The 15,000-nt window shown below is 32.9% G+C and overlaps 2 long non-coding RNA genes and 1 other non-coding gene across 3 annotated transcripts; 2 read left to right on the top strand and 1 right to left on the bottom strand.

Moving 5' to 3' along the window:
- Positions 1-1,247: 1,247 nt before the first annotated feature.
- On the bottom strand, positions 1,248-2,238 carry LOC105121654 (uncharacterized). Its single transcript, XR_841588.1, has 2 exons — positions 2,158-2,238; positions 1,248-1,362 (listed from the first exon to the last, which is right to left on the bottom strand). It is a non-coding gene; the product is annotated as an uncharacterized LOC105121654 (long non-coding RNA).
- On the top strand, positions 1,359-7,289 carry LOC105121655 (uncharacterized). The gene is made up of 2 exons (XR_841589.1): positions 1,359-2,451; positions 3,083-7,289. It is a non-coding gene; the product is annotated as an uncharacterized LOC105121655 (long non-coding RNA).
- On the top strand, positions 7,113-7,186 carry TRNAW-CCA (transfer RNA tryptophan (anticodon CCA)). Its single transcript has one exon. It is a non-coding gene; the product is annotated as a tRNA-Trp (tRNA).
- Positions 7,290-15,000: the final 7,711 nt, after the last annotated feature.

The raw sequence follows: 15,000 nt of genomic DNA, 5'->3' as shown, positions 1-15,000 counted from the left end.
TTCCAGCAACAACAAAAGCTGCAAAAAAGACAGCAGCGATACTACTGGAAAGCACGGTTTCAATATTTCCCATACGTAATCCTTTGTATAGACGTTGGGGCGGGCGGACACTAAGATGGAATAGGCCCGCCAATATGCCCAATGTCCCTGCTGCAATATGATGAGAGGCTATTCCTCCCGGAACAAAAGGATCAAAACCTTCCACACCCCACGCTGGATTTACAGATTGTACTTTTCCGGTTAGCCCATAAGGATCAGACACCCATATTCCAGGACCATACAATCCTGTTACATGAAAAGCACCAAACCCAAAACAAGCCACTCCTGAGAGAAATAAATGAATTCCAAAGATCTTGGGCAAATCTAAAGAAGGTTTTCCTGTACGTTCATCACAAAAGATTTCTAGATCCCAATACACCCAATGCCAGATAGCTGCCAAGAAGCACAAGCCAGAAAACACAATATGCGCCCCAGCCACACCTTCATAACTCCAAATACCCGGATTCGTTATAGTTCCTCCTGTAATACTCCAACCACCCCATGAATTGGTTATTCCTAAACGAGTCATGAAGGGTATAACGAACATACCTTGTCTCCACATTGGATCGAGAACGGGATCAGAAGGATCAAAAACTGCTAATTCATATAGAGCCATCGAGCCGGCCCAACCAGCAACCAAAGCTGTATGCATTATATGGACAGCCAGCAAACGACCGGGATCATTCAATACGACGGTATGAACACGATACCAAGGCAAACCCATGGAATACCCCCTTATCAACGAAAGATAGACACTATGTAACTTTATTGCACTGGAAAAAACTATGTTATGGACCTCCCTTTTTCAGTGGATTATCTCGGAGAAAGGATTCCATTTTTTTTTTTTTAGTATTTTAGTCAGAATGTCACAATTCTGTTTGTAGGAACAAAGAGAAGCAGATCTATTCTATACCAGATAAGTACCAATACGCAATGGGAGGTTGACTCCATTTTAGATGAGCGAATGCATACGGATTTGTTCATCATTCAAAGAGCCTATTCGTAAGAATTTTACTTTATTCATTTTGTCTTCTTTTTTTTTTATGTTATGAACTTATCGAATCTGCGCAAATAACAAATAAAATAAAACAAAAAAATAAAGAAAATAGAAAAAATAATAAAATAAAAGCCAATATCCAATATAATATTATTAAGACAATAAATTCATATAATATTATTAAGACAATAAATTCATTGTTACGCTTTCACATCAAAGTGAAATAGAGTACTTCATTTTTTTTTATTTCATTTAATGCCTATTGGTGTTCCAAAAGTCCCTTTTCGAAATCCCGGAGAGGATAGTTCAAATTGGATTGACGTATAGTGCGACTTGTCAGAGACATTGGGTCATTATGGGATTTCCCCGTTCTCTACCCCGATCGAGATATCCTCTGTTTCACCAAAGAAGGATTGATTAAATCATCCAAAAATTAGAGCGTGAAGTGGCAATAAAGTGCAATTAGATCTATGCTTTGGAGGTATTCAGATTAATATTATCAATTAGAATAATTTATGGTTAGCTTGTTTGGACCAATAAAATGAAGTATCCAGGCTCCGCTTAGAAAAACCCAATTAGTACTATATCCATGATTACTATTTGTATCATATTCTATTTATAAATTTTATAAATTAGAAATAGGAGTAATTTAAAACTACTAATCATAATCAATCGAATAATTTGATAAATACGTCAAATATTTTGTGGAAGGCGTGAAATGAATTGAAAAAAAAAGGAAGTTGTAGCAAAAAGACACGGTATTGGGGGCATTTGCCCTATATGTGCAAATCCAAATCGGGCAGATCTTTACTCGGAGTAGAGCACAAACCTAAAAGAATTAAAGAAGCCCACTCAGGAACAAGAGAATGTTATCGTGATTTGAATTGGATCCCGATGAAAGAATACATCAATGAGAAGTTAGTTTGATAAGTTTAATGAATTTTTTTTATTTATAGGTAAACGGGTAAAAAAACCATCTTTCTTGAAAAATGGAGGAAAAACCCCTTCGTTATTCGTTAAATGGGATCTACATATTGATTCTTTTTTTTCGCGATTTTTGATGAACCGTATGCATCAAAAGGTGCATGTACGGTTCCTAAGGGATAGAATTTGATCCTAATCAACCGACTTTATCGAGAAAGATTACTTTTTTTAGGTCAAGATATTGAGAGTGAGATCTCGAATCAACTTATCGGTCTTATGGTATATCTCAGTACAGAAAGTGAGATCAAAGATTTGTATTTGTTTATCAACTCTCCTGGCGGATGGGTAATACCCGGAATAGCTATTTATGATACTATGCAATTTGTGCGACCAGATGTACAAACAGTATGCATGGGATTAGCCGCTTCAATGGGATCTTTTATCCTGGTCGGAGGAAAAATTACCAAACGTCTAGCATTCCCTCACGCTTGGCGCCAATGAGTTTTTATTTTATTTGAAAGAAAAAAGAAAACTATGCCTTCGCCATATGAAATATGAATATTAAGTAATAATAGCATGGCATTTCGAATTCAATATAAAAATTTTTTTTATTTCGTTTTAACATTAGATTATATATTGAAAGAGTAGTATGAGATATTAGGGGTAGTTCCGATTTTATCGGGAGCCTATTTCAGTGTCGCAAACTTTTTTTTTTTTTGTTTTCACACCAGAAGGTTCTTAATGCTATTTATATTATTATGAATTATGAAAGAGGACAAAAAAAAAAGATTATATTCTTTTTTCTTTTTTTTTTATTTGAAAAAAAAAAAGAAACTTTGGGATTGCTAAATCACCGATGAAATAAAGCAACGGAGCCACCATAGTATTTTGTTTTTCTTAATTCCTCCCAAGGAAAGGGTGGTCATTGTATCATTTACCGACCTAGGCTTTGTAGACTCTCTATTTTTCTTCGGTAAAAGTGAATTCTCTTGTAGAGCCGTATGCAATGCGCAAGCAATGCCTGTACGGTTGTTCAATTCTATCTTTTTTTTTTATTCTTTATCTCTTCTCGTGACCTTCTTATGCGAGATAAAGTAACCCTTTATTATCTTATATCATCAGGGTAATGATCCATCAACCTTTTGCTGCTTTTTATGAAGCACAAATAGGAGAATTTGTCCTGGAAGCGGAAGAACTACTGAAACTACGCGAAATCCTCACAAGGGTTTATGCACAAAGAACAGGCAAACCCTTATGGGTTGTATCTGAAGACATGGAAAGGGATGTTTTTATGTCAGCAGCAGAAGCCCAAGTTCATGGAATTGTTGATCTTGTAGCAGTTGCATAAAAAATAGCAGGAATTTCACACAAATCGCGATTTGAGATTTTAGTTTCTTACCGAGGTTTCATATTCTATTTTAATATTTTATTAAAATAGAATATGAATATAGAAAGAATTCATAATCATCCGGTTAGGATCGATCTAAACCAGCCCATTATGCATACGATTCAACATGCCAACTATTAAACAACTTATTAGAAACACAAGACAGCCAATCAGAAATGTCACCAAATCCCCCGCTCTCGGGGGATGCCCTCAGCGCCGAGGGACATGTACTAGGGTGTATGTGCGACTCGTTCAGATTTCAGATTGTGGGTGGGGACAAAAGAAAGAATTTTTCCACTATCCGTGATCAGTACCGATGAATAGGATAGAATGGAAGACTCCCCTTCACTATCTAAAATGAAAAAAAAAAGATCTAGAATATGCTTCTATTGTGTATCAAATTTATGGTTTCTATTGGTGCAAATTCAATTACCTCAATTTTCAATTGAAAATGCGAAAGAATTCCCCATTGGTAGCAAATGATTATCTGTTAAGCAGGGCAAATCTTATTTAAATTAAAAAGCCGAAAATGGATGCCTCTACTCTTGCAAGAACGGACTAACAAGGTCAGCTAATCAGCTAATCCACATAATTAAATACCGTTACTGTAAAAACGGATCTCGTTGTGAAAGACCTACTACTGAGGAATTCATGGGTAGAGCCAAAAAGTGTAAACTGTACAAGTTAACAATAGCATTGATTCGATCAAGTAAGGGGCTCCGGTGTATAGAGAGGACCTCGCCGTTTAAGAAATAACCATAGAAACGATGGAACCCACTATTTATTTATCCATTTCTATTTACTACTTAATTACTACTTATTTTTATTTACTATATTTTTGTTATTTTTGTTTGATACCTAGTACCAATAAGATTTCTTATTTCAAGGCGAAATGCTTATAAAAAAAAAAAAAGAAAAAATAGTGGTTGGGAAGGTTAGAGTAGCAAAAGCCGTTGGAATTATTATTTTATACATTGGAAGAATCCGTTTTGTTATTCTAGAAAAGGGAAAAAGAATAACTGAAAGAAAGGAAATCAATTAGTTATTTATCAAAGTTTCGTTTATTCAATGACCAGAATTAGACGAGGATATATAGCTCGGAGGCGTAGAACAAAAATTCGTTTATTCACATCAAGCTTTCGTGGGGCTCATTCAAGACTTACTCGAACTATTATTCAACAAAAAATAAAAGCTTTGTTTTCGGCCTATCGGGATAGAGATAGGCACAAAAGAAATTTTCGGTGTTTATGGGTCACTCGTATAAATGCAGCAATTCGCGAGAATGCAGTATCCTATAGTTATAGTACGTTAATAAACAATCTGTACAAGAGACAGTTGCTTCTTAATCGTAAAATACTTGCACAACTAGCTATATTAAATAGGAATTGCCTTTATCTGATTTCCAATGACATGATAAAATAAGGAGATTGGAAGGAATCCTTCGGAATGTTTGACTTTGACATGGAATTACTTGGAAAATGAATTCCGGGAAGGTAGAATAGAAATAAGTATGATAAAATATGATCATAATATGATCAAGTAGTCAAACTGAACAAAAACATTCAATAAAAAAATATTTATTTTTTTATTTACTTTACCCAATTCGTTTTTTTTACGACACGACAATCAAATCTGTATTCCTGGATTTTTCTCGAACAAAACATCAACCGACGTTTGAGTTCGGATTGAAATTTTGATTCAATTAAAGAGTAAGTCTATTTTTTTCTGGTTCTAAGACCCGTAGTTCGAGCGACCAACTCGTTTTTTTTCAAATTGTCTTTCATTATTAAGAAAGGGTAATGAAGATAAAATACGAGCTTGTTTTATAGCAATGGTAATTAATCGTTGTTGTTTTAAAGTCAATCTATTCACCCGTCTAGATAATATTTTTCCTTGTTCACTAATAAATCGACTAATTAAACTCATGTTTCTATAATCAATTCGATCCCCCGATCCAATCGGGGGCAGACGCCTACGAAGAGATCGCTTGGGCTTAAGAAAAAGTCGCTTGGATTTATCCATGGCTTGTTTATTTTATTCCTTTTTTCGAGAATCCTATTTCCTTTGATCGGATCAAAAATGCTAATGATTTCGAATTAAGAAATAGGATTTTGCTTATTTCTATTTAAATATATATATTAACATATGATATGCTAATATATGATATGTCAATATGTCATTTTTCATCTTCCTTGTAAAAGTCACACGCAGTTGATCAATTCCATCTATTTCTTTATCTCCCCGTGAATTGTATGTTTGTAACAATAGGGACAGAATTTTCTCAACTCCAATCGACTAGGCCTATTGTGTCGATTCTTTTGAGTAATATATCTAGAAATGCCTATTTATTTCTTATTAACACTGTTTCGAACACAACTGGTACATTCTAAAATAACCCTTATTCGGACGTCTTTACCATTGGCCATGAACCTCCTTTTGGTTTTTATTCACTCAACTCTTCTATTTTCCTATCCGAAACGAAGAAGAAAAGAAGGAAAAAATACAAGTTACTAACTCGAAATCAAATTATGAAAGATTTTGTTGCCGCCAATATAGTAATAGTAAAAATAAGTAATACAATGATTAAAAATTATATTTACATTAGAAGTATATTTAGATTAGAAGTTTAGATTAGAATAGAAGTACAGTCTTTCTATTTTATTTCAACTTCTTGTATGATACTGTTGCCCTAACCGCATTTCCACTTCTGTTCTCTTAATTTAATATTTAATTAAAGATTTAATTAAAGTAAATTTACTTGAAGTTTGAACCCAGTTCCGTGTTTGGCTGAGGTTGAATCCACTTTTATTCTTTCTCTTTTCTAACTTATTCGAATTAGAAAAAAGGGGGTAGTAGTCAGAGATATTTAATTGTGTCTCTAAGTTTCTTCACCCCCCTGTGTTAATAACTAGAATGAAAAAAAAGGGAATGTCAAAGCATCCGGGAAAAAACGATTGATCTCTATCAATAGACCTGCTAAAGACCCGAACCATAGAGTACTTATTACTGGCGCTACGGATAGATATGTTTTTAGATCTCGCATAAAAAATCCTCCTTCTGTATTCTTTATTGTAATACATAACGGCAATACATATATGATCAGATGTATATATGTAGTTAAATTAAAGGACACTCGCATTTGTTTTGTACGCGGAATTCTTAATTCAAATTGAGAAATGTACAATAATTTGATAGATAAGATTTTCCTCTTCTTTTCTTAAAAGAACAAAATACGTCTCTTTCCGTCTGGGCATTCACGAAATTTATGGCGGGTTTCCTATTTTTTTTTTCATATGTATATAAGTTTATTATTATATGTATTATATGTTATATGATATGAGACAAAAAAAAAAAAGAAGAAATGGCAAGATAAGTTATGTATCTCAATGGAGAAAATGAAATGAAATAAGTATGTGGAAAACAAGACAGGGATTCTCTACAATGACATTGTAGACCAATTGAAAGGGATGTAGCGCAGCTTGGTAGCGCGTTTGTTTTGGGTACAAAATGTCACGGGTTCAAATCCTGTCATCCCTACTTATTACTTCGCCTCTGAGCAATACAATAACAAGGGATCAATTGAGATCAATTAAAATTGGGCATACCTAATCATAAATTAATATGATATTAAAGAATATCATATTATTATTTATTATATTTATATATAATATAGTTTATATATGAGATAGTATAGGCATTCAAGATGTAGTGGAGTAAAAAAAAAAGAATCTTTTTACTTACAGCTTTCTTTTTTGTAATAAAAAAGCGCTCTTAGTTCAGTTCGGTAGAACATGGGTCTCCAAAACCCAATGTCGTAGGTTCAAATCCTACAGAGCGTGATTCCATTCTTGTTTTGTTAAGTCAAAAATTTTAGGGAAAAGCTTGAACATCAATCTTAATTTGACCTCCTGTGGATAAAAAAAAGGAGGAGGTCAAAAAAAAGGGTATTAATTAATCAAAGATCCAACTGGTCACCACGTCTGTATTGTAAATAAGCAGTTACGAATAATCCAGCCAAAGTAATAGGAATTAGACCTAAGACGATTCCAAATAGAAAAACTTCAATCATTTCAATTTGTTTGAAAAGAGGAAAAAGGAGGTAATATCTATCCTTAAATATTAATGCATATTGCCCATAAATCTCAATAACCAAGAATTGGAAATTGACACGGTAAGGAACTAGAAAATGGAATACTGCAAAAAAAAAAATTCTTTTTTTTTTTTTTTATGAATTGTTCATTCAATTAATTTCAAATAAGTCGTATCTTGCTCAGACTAATAAATAGAACTAAAGTTATAGTTAAAGCTACTAACAGAAAACCAAAATAACTAGTTAGAGTGGGCATGAAGGAGCTAAATAAACTATTTTTTTTTATCCATATATTTGTAAAATACTTTCCTAAATTCAATTTTTTAAAGATACGAAGATAAGCAAAAATACCAATTGAAAGTTTTTTATTTATTAATCATTTATCAATCATTATCATTATAGATTATAGACAACACTCCAAAAAAAAAAGAGCGATATAAGTAGAAAAAGAAATCAACTCATCATCTAAAAATCTACCTATCCTATCTCCGAATCAAAAGATTCATTGGACAACTCTTGAGAAATAAAAGAACAAACTAAATTGAAATATTAAAGAAATATTAAAATAATAATATATTAGAAAAACTGTGTTGTATAACTTCATTCAAAGAAACTGTCTTTGAATCAAATCACTATGGAAATCGCTACGGAATAAAATTGGAAAATCATTTCTATGTTGATCACTTCTTTTAGTTTATTTATTTATTTGTTATTTATTTGTATCAAATCCTTTTTTTTTTTTTAGATTTTAGAACGAAAAGTAACCCTCTATTTTTCTTTATAATATCTTTTACTTTTTTTTTCTTTCCATATAAAAATAAAAAAAAAAACCTCTTTGTAGTTTAATTAAGTATCAAGAAAATCAAGAAAAACCTTTTGCATCGAATACAAGAACAAGAATACACACATTCAGAATATTGATTCTTACAATTATTTTTTCGCTGTTCTCTCGAATATTCTCTACTGCCAGTACTTGTTTCTGGACAACTAAGCAATTCCTTAAAATGAAAAAAAGGATTTCAACAAAAAACTCTTATTCTACAAGTACGAAGGGGAGGGGGTTAGATTTCGCATCTAATTGAATTGTGAATTCGGGGAATAGGCTAATCTCTTTTATGAATTTTTATTTATGAATTTTTATTATTAATTATTAGAAAACAACCCGTCAAATTCACATTTTTCTCTAATCTATGGTACACGGTTCTACAGTGACAAGAAAAAGAAAAGACTAAAGAAATTATATAGGACTTCGTTTCGAGACTGATTGGAGTTGCGTTGCTGCGTCAGAAGAAGGATAGCTATACTGATTTGGTATATTTTAAAGAAACCCTCGGTACGATATTGACGATCTCACAAAGATTGAATTTCAGTGAATTTTCATTTACTGATCTCGTCTTTTACGGAATCGATCCCCTTTTGACTGTACAAGAATATGTGGAGCTCGCATGTCTGGAAGCACAGGAGAACGTTCTTTTGCTGATATTATTACCAGTATTCGATATTGGGTCATTCATAGCATTACTATACCTTCCCTATTCATTGCAGGTTGGTTATTCGTCAGCACAGGTTTAGCTTATGATGTATTTGGAAGCCCTCGTCCAAATGAATATTTTACAGAGAGCCGACAAGGAATTCCCTTAATAACTGGCCGTTTTGATCCTTTGGAACAACTTGATGAATTTAGTAAATCTTTTTAAGTTAGGAGGGCCCAATGACTATAGATCGAACCTATCCAATTTTTACAGTGCGATGGCTTGCTGTTCACGGACTAGCTGTACCTACCGTTTCTTTTTTGGGGTCAATATCAGCAATGCAGTTCATCCAACGATAAACCTAATCTGAATTAATATTAATTATAAAGCTATGACACAATCAAACCCGAACGAACAAAACGTTGAATTGAATCGTACCAGTCTTTACTGGGGGTTATTACTCATTTTTGTACTTGCTGTTTTATTTTCTAATTATTTCTTTAATTAATATTAATTAATATTTAATTTATTTCTTTTAATTAATATTCTTTAATTAATATTAATATTTAATTAAAAAATTAAAAAAGGAAATTAGAATAATAAATAAGAGCAGAAATTCTCTTATCTCGTCGGAAGGATATCATCACATAATTATCTATGACTGTTCATGTCTCTAGCAGGACCACTTGATTAAATGTGGAGGGAAGTGGGATAAATGGCCGATACTACTGGAAGGATTCCTCTTTGGATAATAGGTACTGTAACTGGTATTGCTGTGATCGGTTTAATAGGTATTTTCTTTTATGGCTCCTATTCCGGCTTGGGTTCATCCCTGTAGTAATAGGATGAACTGAGTTGTAGACATGAAAGCGTAAGAACTCAACGGCATCCCCGTCGAATCAGACAGAAAAAAGGGGGCGCTGCTGAGTTCTTAATAATCATAATACTTTATTCGTATAAATGACAAAATGAATTCCATTTTATGAATTACATTCTTCTGATATTTTAAATATTTCAAAAAATTCCATTACACTTTTTTCTGGGTGGTGCTTGTAAAAAAGTAACTTCATTGATTCAGAATATTTTTTCCTCGATAGTATCTTATCTATCAATACTGTTAGAAGAAAGAAGGAATTGCTAAATTTTCTTTTCCTGGATCACATATAATATATATATATATTATATATTTCTTATTTCTATTTTTTTTTTTTTTTCTGTCGATCCGATATGAAGTTCTATTTGCTCAAAAAATTTTCCTTTCTTTGAAGAATAGGAATCTTTGATGAATGGTATTAAGAATCATTATTATTTCGACACAAGCAAAGGGGGGGGGTGGAAAATTCCTTTGCTTGTGTCGAAGAATAAAAAGACAAATAGAAGAATATCCCCTATAATATTTTGTTTCCCTCATTTAACCTTTTCTTTTCCGCTTAGTTATCTTATGCTTAGTATCAGTATTTAGTCGAATTTGATTCTATTAGAATAGAAAAAAGCTATGGATACATTGTATCACAGCTAAATCTGTGAATAGTGACATAATCGCACCACTCCAATTTAGATTGGAAAAGAGGGGATAAAGTCAAATAGTCTTCTTACCAATATACATACTAAATATAGAAATCTAAATATAGAAATGTGGTACAAGTAATTCCCCTAATTTGGTATAAAAAAAAATAGAAACAAAAGCAAAACAAAAGTCTTTTCGCAATTTTTTTTATCATACAGAATTTCCAACAAAAATTTTCTTCTTTTCTTTTTAAGAAATTAAGAAAAGATAAGAACTTGATGTTGATAAATTCGTAATCTAGAAATTCATTTCGGACAATTGAACCTTCTCAAACTGTTTCTTTTTAAGAACCAAAAAGATTTGTGCCAAAATAACGGATGCCAAGAAGAACAAAAGGCCTTGGACACGTAATGGGTCTTGAAGTACTATTTCTGCGTCTCCCTGACCAAATCCGCCCACATTAGGATTACTTGTTAATGGTTGATCGAGTTTGATGGATTCGCCTTCTGAAACAAGAAGTTCTGGTCCTGGGGGGATACTATCAATCACTTGACGCCCCTCTGGCGCATCTGTTATAGTTATTTCGTACCCCCCTTTTTCTTTTCGTATGATTTTGCTTACTATACCCGCTGCTGTAGCATTATAAACCGTATTGTTACTCTTGCTCCCGTCGGGATAAATCTGACCCCTTCCCCTGTTCCCGCCTACGTATATGGGATATTTTAAGAAGTGAGCATCCTTCTTAGCAGCAGGGTCCGGAGAAAGAATAGGAAAGGTGATTTCACTATATTTTTGACCAGGAACGGGACCTATCACAAGAATATTTTTTTTAGTGGGGCGATAACTCTGAAAAGACAGATTACCTATCTTTTCTTTCATCTCTGGCGAAATACGATCAGGAGGGGCTAATTCAAACCCCTCAGGTAAAATAAGAACAGCCCCCACATTCAAAGCTCCCTTTTTACCATTAGCAAGAACTTGTTTTAGTTGCATATCATAAGGAATTCGAACAACTGCTTCAAATACAGTATCAGGAAGTACCGCTTGTGGAACCTCAATACCCACGGGCTTATTAGCTAAATGACAATTCGCGCATACAATACGACCAGTTGCTTCGCGCGGATTTTCATAACCCTGCTGTGCAAAAATGGGATATGCATTTGAAATGTATGCCCCAGTTATTATATATATCATGAGCGATACGGAAATGGAGCGAGTAATCTCTTCCTTTATCCAAGAGAGGGTCTTTCTAGTTTGCATGGTCCAGTCGTTGATCCAGAAAATTTCTACAATAAAATTAGGTAGGTCGCTAGGATAGTTCCCTATCCACGATGCTGCTAGTTACTGAAAAATTTTTACTAAAATACTAAAATATAGGAGGAATCCGAATCTCTTGGATGTATAGAAAAAATAAGTGTATAAAAAAAAAAGTAAGATTTTGAATATTTTATTTTACTTATGGACAAAATAACAAAATTCTAATTGGATCGGTGGATCATTTTTCAGTCATTCATTGAATGATAAATCACTACAAGTGACGGAGATACACGATTTAAATAACGGAAGATCCAATATTTAAAAATTGTATCGAAAATTACTGGAAAGGTGGAAACAAGTCCAGATATAATTTGATCATTATGAGCAAATCCAAAATCCTTGTAGAAAGAGCTAATCATTAGTTCCCAACCGTGGGGTGAATGGAATCCTATACATAAGTCGGTTAATAAAAGAATAGAAAGGGCTTTTATCGTGTCGCTTAAGTTATATATGAATTCTTGAACCCAAGAATTCAGAATAAAAAGTTCTTCATTAACTAAAAAAGAATAACCACTTAGAATAACGAAACAGATTATATTTGTCGAGAAGTGCAAAATCGTATCTATACGATCTGCGTTGTGCATCTTGATCAATTGGATCGTTTCTTTGTGGATTCCGATACGAAACTTTTGTAGATGTGTTTCGGGGTATTCCTTTATCATTTCGTCCAACAGGAAGAGTTCCTCAAATTCTATTAATTTTTCTAGAATACTCTTTTCTTGAATATCATTTAAAAAAGTTTCGGATTTACTAGTATTCCACCAATTAATAATCCAAGATCCCAGACTTTTATTAAATGAAAAAGAGACCCACCAGGGCAAAAATACTATAGACGTAAGATATAGAAGGGGAATGAATGCTTTTTTTTCCATTTTTTCGTCTGTGAATTTTTAATGAATCCGCTTCATTCGTCAACTCTATACGATCTAATATTTCTATCAAGCATAAGTTCTATTCTAATATTAGATATTAGAATTTAGAATAGAAAGCTTCGAACCCGCGAATTTATTCCCTCTTTTTTATTTGTGAGTCAGTGGTTAGTCCTTGAATTTTGTGAATTTACATACGCATAAAAAAAAGTTTGCGGACAAAAAAAAGTTCCGTTTTCGAATTTTTCTGTTTTCCGTATATATTCCGTATATATAATATACGTCTTCTTTGGTTCATCAGTATTATGAATAAATTTAAGTTAAGTTATGTTATAGAAAAAAAAAAGAGGATTTTTTGGTTTTTTACCTCCTGCTAAGAAAAGTGCTTCGGTTTATTTCAAAATACTTCAATTGGTACACGCAAAAAATAGGCCAATTCCGCTGCTTTTTGCTCAATTTCTCGTGGAGTCAAATTCTCATCAGTACGAGTCAAAGGAATGGCCCCCTGGCCTCTGATTTCCATATAAAGGACACGCCGAGCAGAAAAACCTTCTTTAACTTCTATTCTGATAGACTGAATATCTTTCATAAAGAGTCGTAGTAAGATGCGACGATTTTTTCCTGGAAATCCCCAACGAAAAATACACACTATTCCTTCTTTTCTATCGAATCGATCATAACCACTACCTACATTCCACGAAATTGTGCACCACAAATAAGAGCTAATAAACAGACCGGCGAGCCCATAGAAAGACATCACGATCCCTTGTGGAAAAAAAATGATTTGCTGAGACGGGAATAAAGATATCAAATTTCTGTCAAGATAACTGGAAATTCCAATCAATAAAAACCCCAATGAACCTAAAAAAAGTATAATGGCCCAGCAGAAATTACTTATTTTTCGAGACCCCGCTATAAGTTCTATCCATATATGTTCTGATCGCCAACTCATACTAGATCTAGTTGCATTTTATTGGAAGTGGGAGACCGGCCAAAATGAATTTTACTTTACGTTTTTTTGTTTCCGAAGGAACTTTCATCAACTTGCACTATTCTGATGTGAATCTTTCGAAGCAATTCGTTAGATCTAAAAGTAAAATAATAGGAGCCCCCTCATATGATCCCCTATCTACACATACTACACATATATAGCTACATGGGCTTTGCATTTATTTCAGGCATCCGCCCCAATCGCGACTTATTTTCAACAAATAGCTCGTTTACTCATATATCATATTTACGTTTACGCCTGCCCTTTCTTTTCTGTTTGAAAGAAGCCACAAGTTATACCATATTATACTGAATAGATATCTGTGTTATGATCCAAGTCTAAGTCTTGAAAAAAAAAAATAGATGAAATTTGCCCCCATCAGATCTAAAAAATCTTGTTTTTTTGAACATGAAGAGATAAAGAAGCCATTGCAATTGCCGGAAATACTAAGCCCACTAAAGGCACAAAAATAGAGGGTAAGTTGTTGAGAATTGTCATAGAATGGGCACCTCGATTTAATATTTGTACCTGTTATTTATTTATTGTTATATTAATCTTTTTACCTATTATCGCTATATTATATTGTTAGAAAGATATCTTAAATAGAAGGATCTCTTAAAATTATTAGAATTCCTATATAATTATACTAAGTATATCTAAGTGAGTATATATAAGAAAGTGCAAGGAATATAGAACTAACTAAATGGACTTATTCATTTTTCTACATGAAATACATGTATGATAATCCACTTGTTTGTTATTCTTCTATTATCTTTTTCTTGTCTTATAATTTGAATTTCATAATTTGAATTTAATAAAGAGTTTCTTCCCCTTATAAATTATTCCAAAATTCGTTATAGTTTATAGTTATAATATAATACGAAAGGAAGAAAAGAACATAGGAAGAAAAGAACAGGAAATTCGTTTTATTTATTATTTAATTTACTACTCTGCCCAATTGAATTTCGCGGAAAAAGAATTCGCTCTTTTATCTTGTTCATAGAGGTTTCCTAATTAGGAATCAGGGATATCAGGGATATCGGTAAAAAAAAAATTATCTGTATGATTCTTTCCATAATTTCCTCTTATGTCACCAAAAAAAATCCATTCTTCGGATTTTTCCTTTGATTCCGATAAATAAATACTTAATAAATACTTATTCTAAATAGTTATTCGCCAGAAAGAAAATAATTTATAATTTAAGGAATTCAATTTAATTAACTATTAACTTAAGTTAAGGTTCTACTTAAGTTATGATTCAAAGGAAAGAAAGCGTGGAGCTGAAATAACTCACTCAGAACGCCCTTTAACAGATTACGTGGTACGATTGGATCGAATAAGCCCTTATGGAATAAAAATTCAGCCGCTTGTGAACCTTCAGGTACTGTCTTATTCAATGTTTGTTCA

This window comes from Populus euphratica, unplaced genomic scaffold (assembly GCF_000495115.2).
Source record: "Populus euphratica unplaced genomic scaffold, PopEup_1.0 scaffold25.1, whole genome shotgun sequence".
Classification (NCBI taxonomy): domain Eukaryota; kingdom Viridiplantae; phylum Streptophyta; class Magnoliopsida; order Malpighiales; family Salicaceae; genus Populus; species Populus euphratica.
This window is presented reverse-complemented; position numbering and strand designations above follow the sequence as displayed.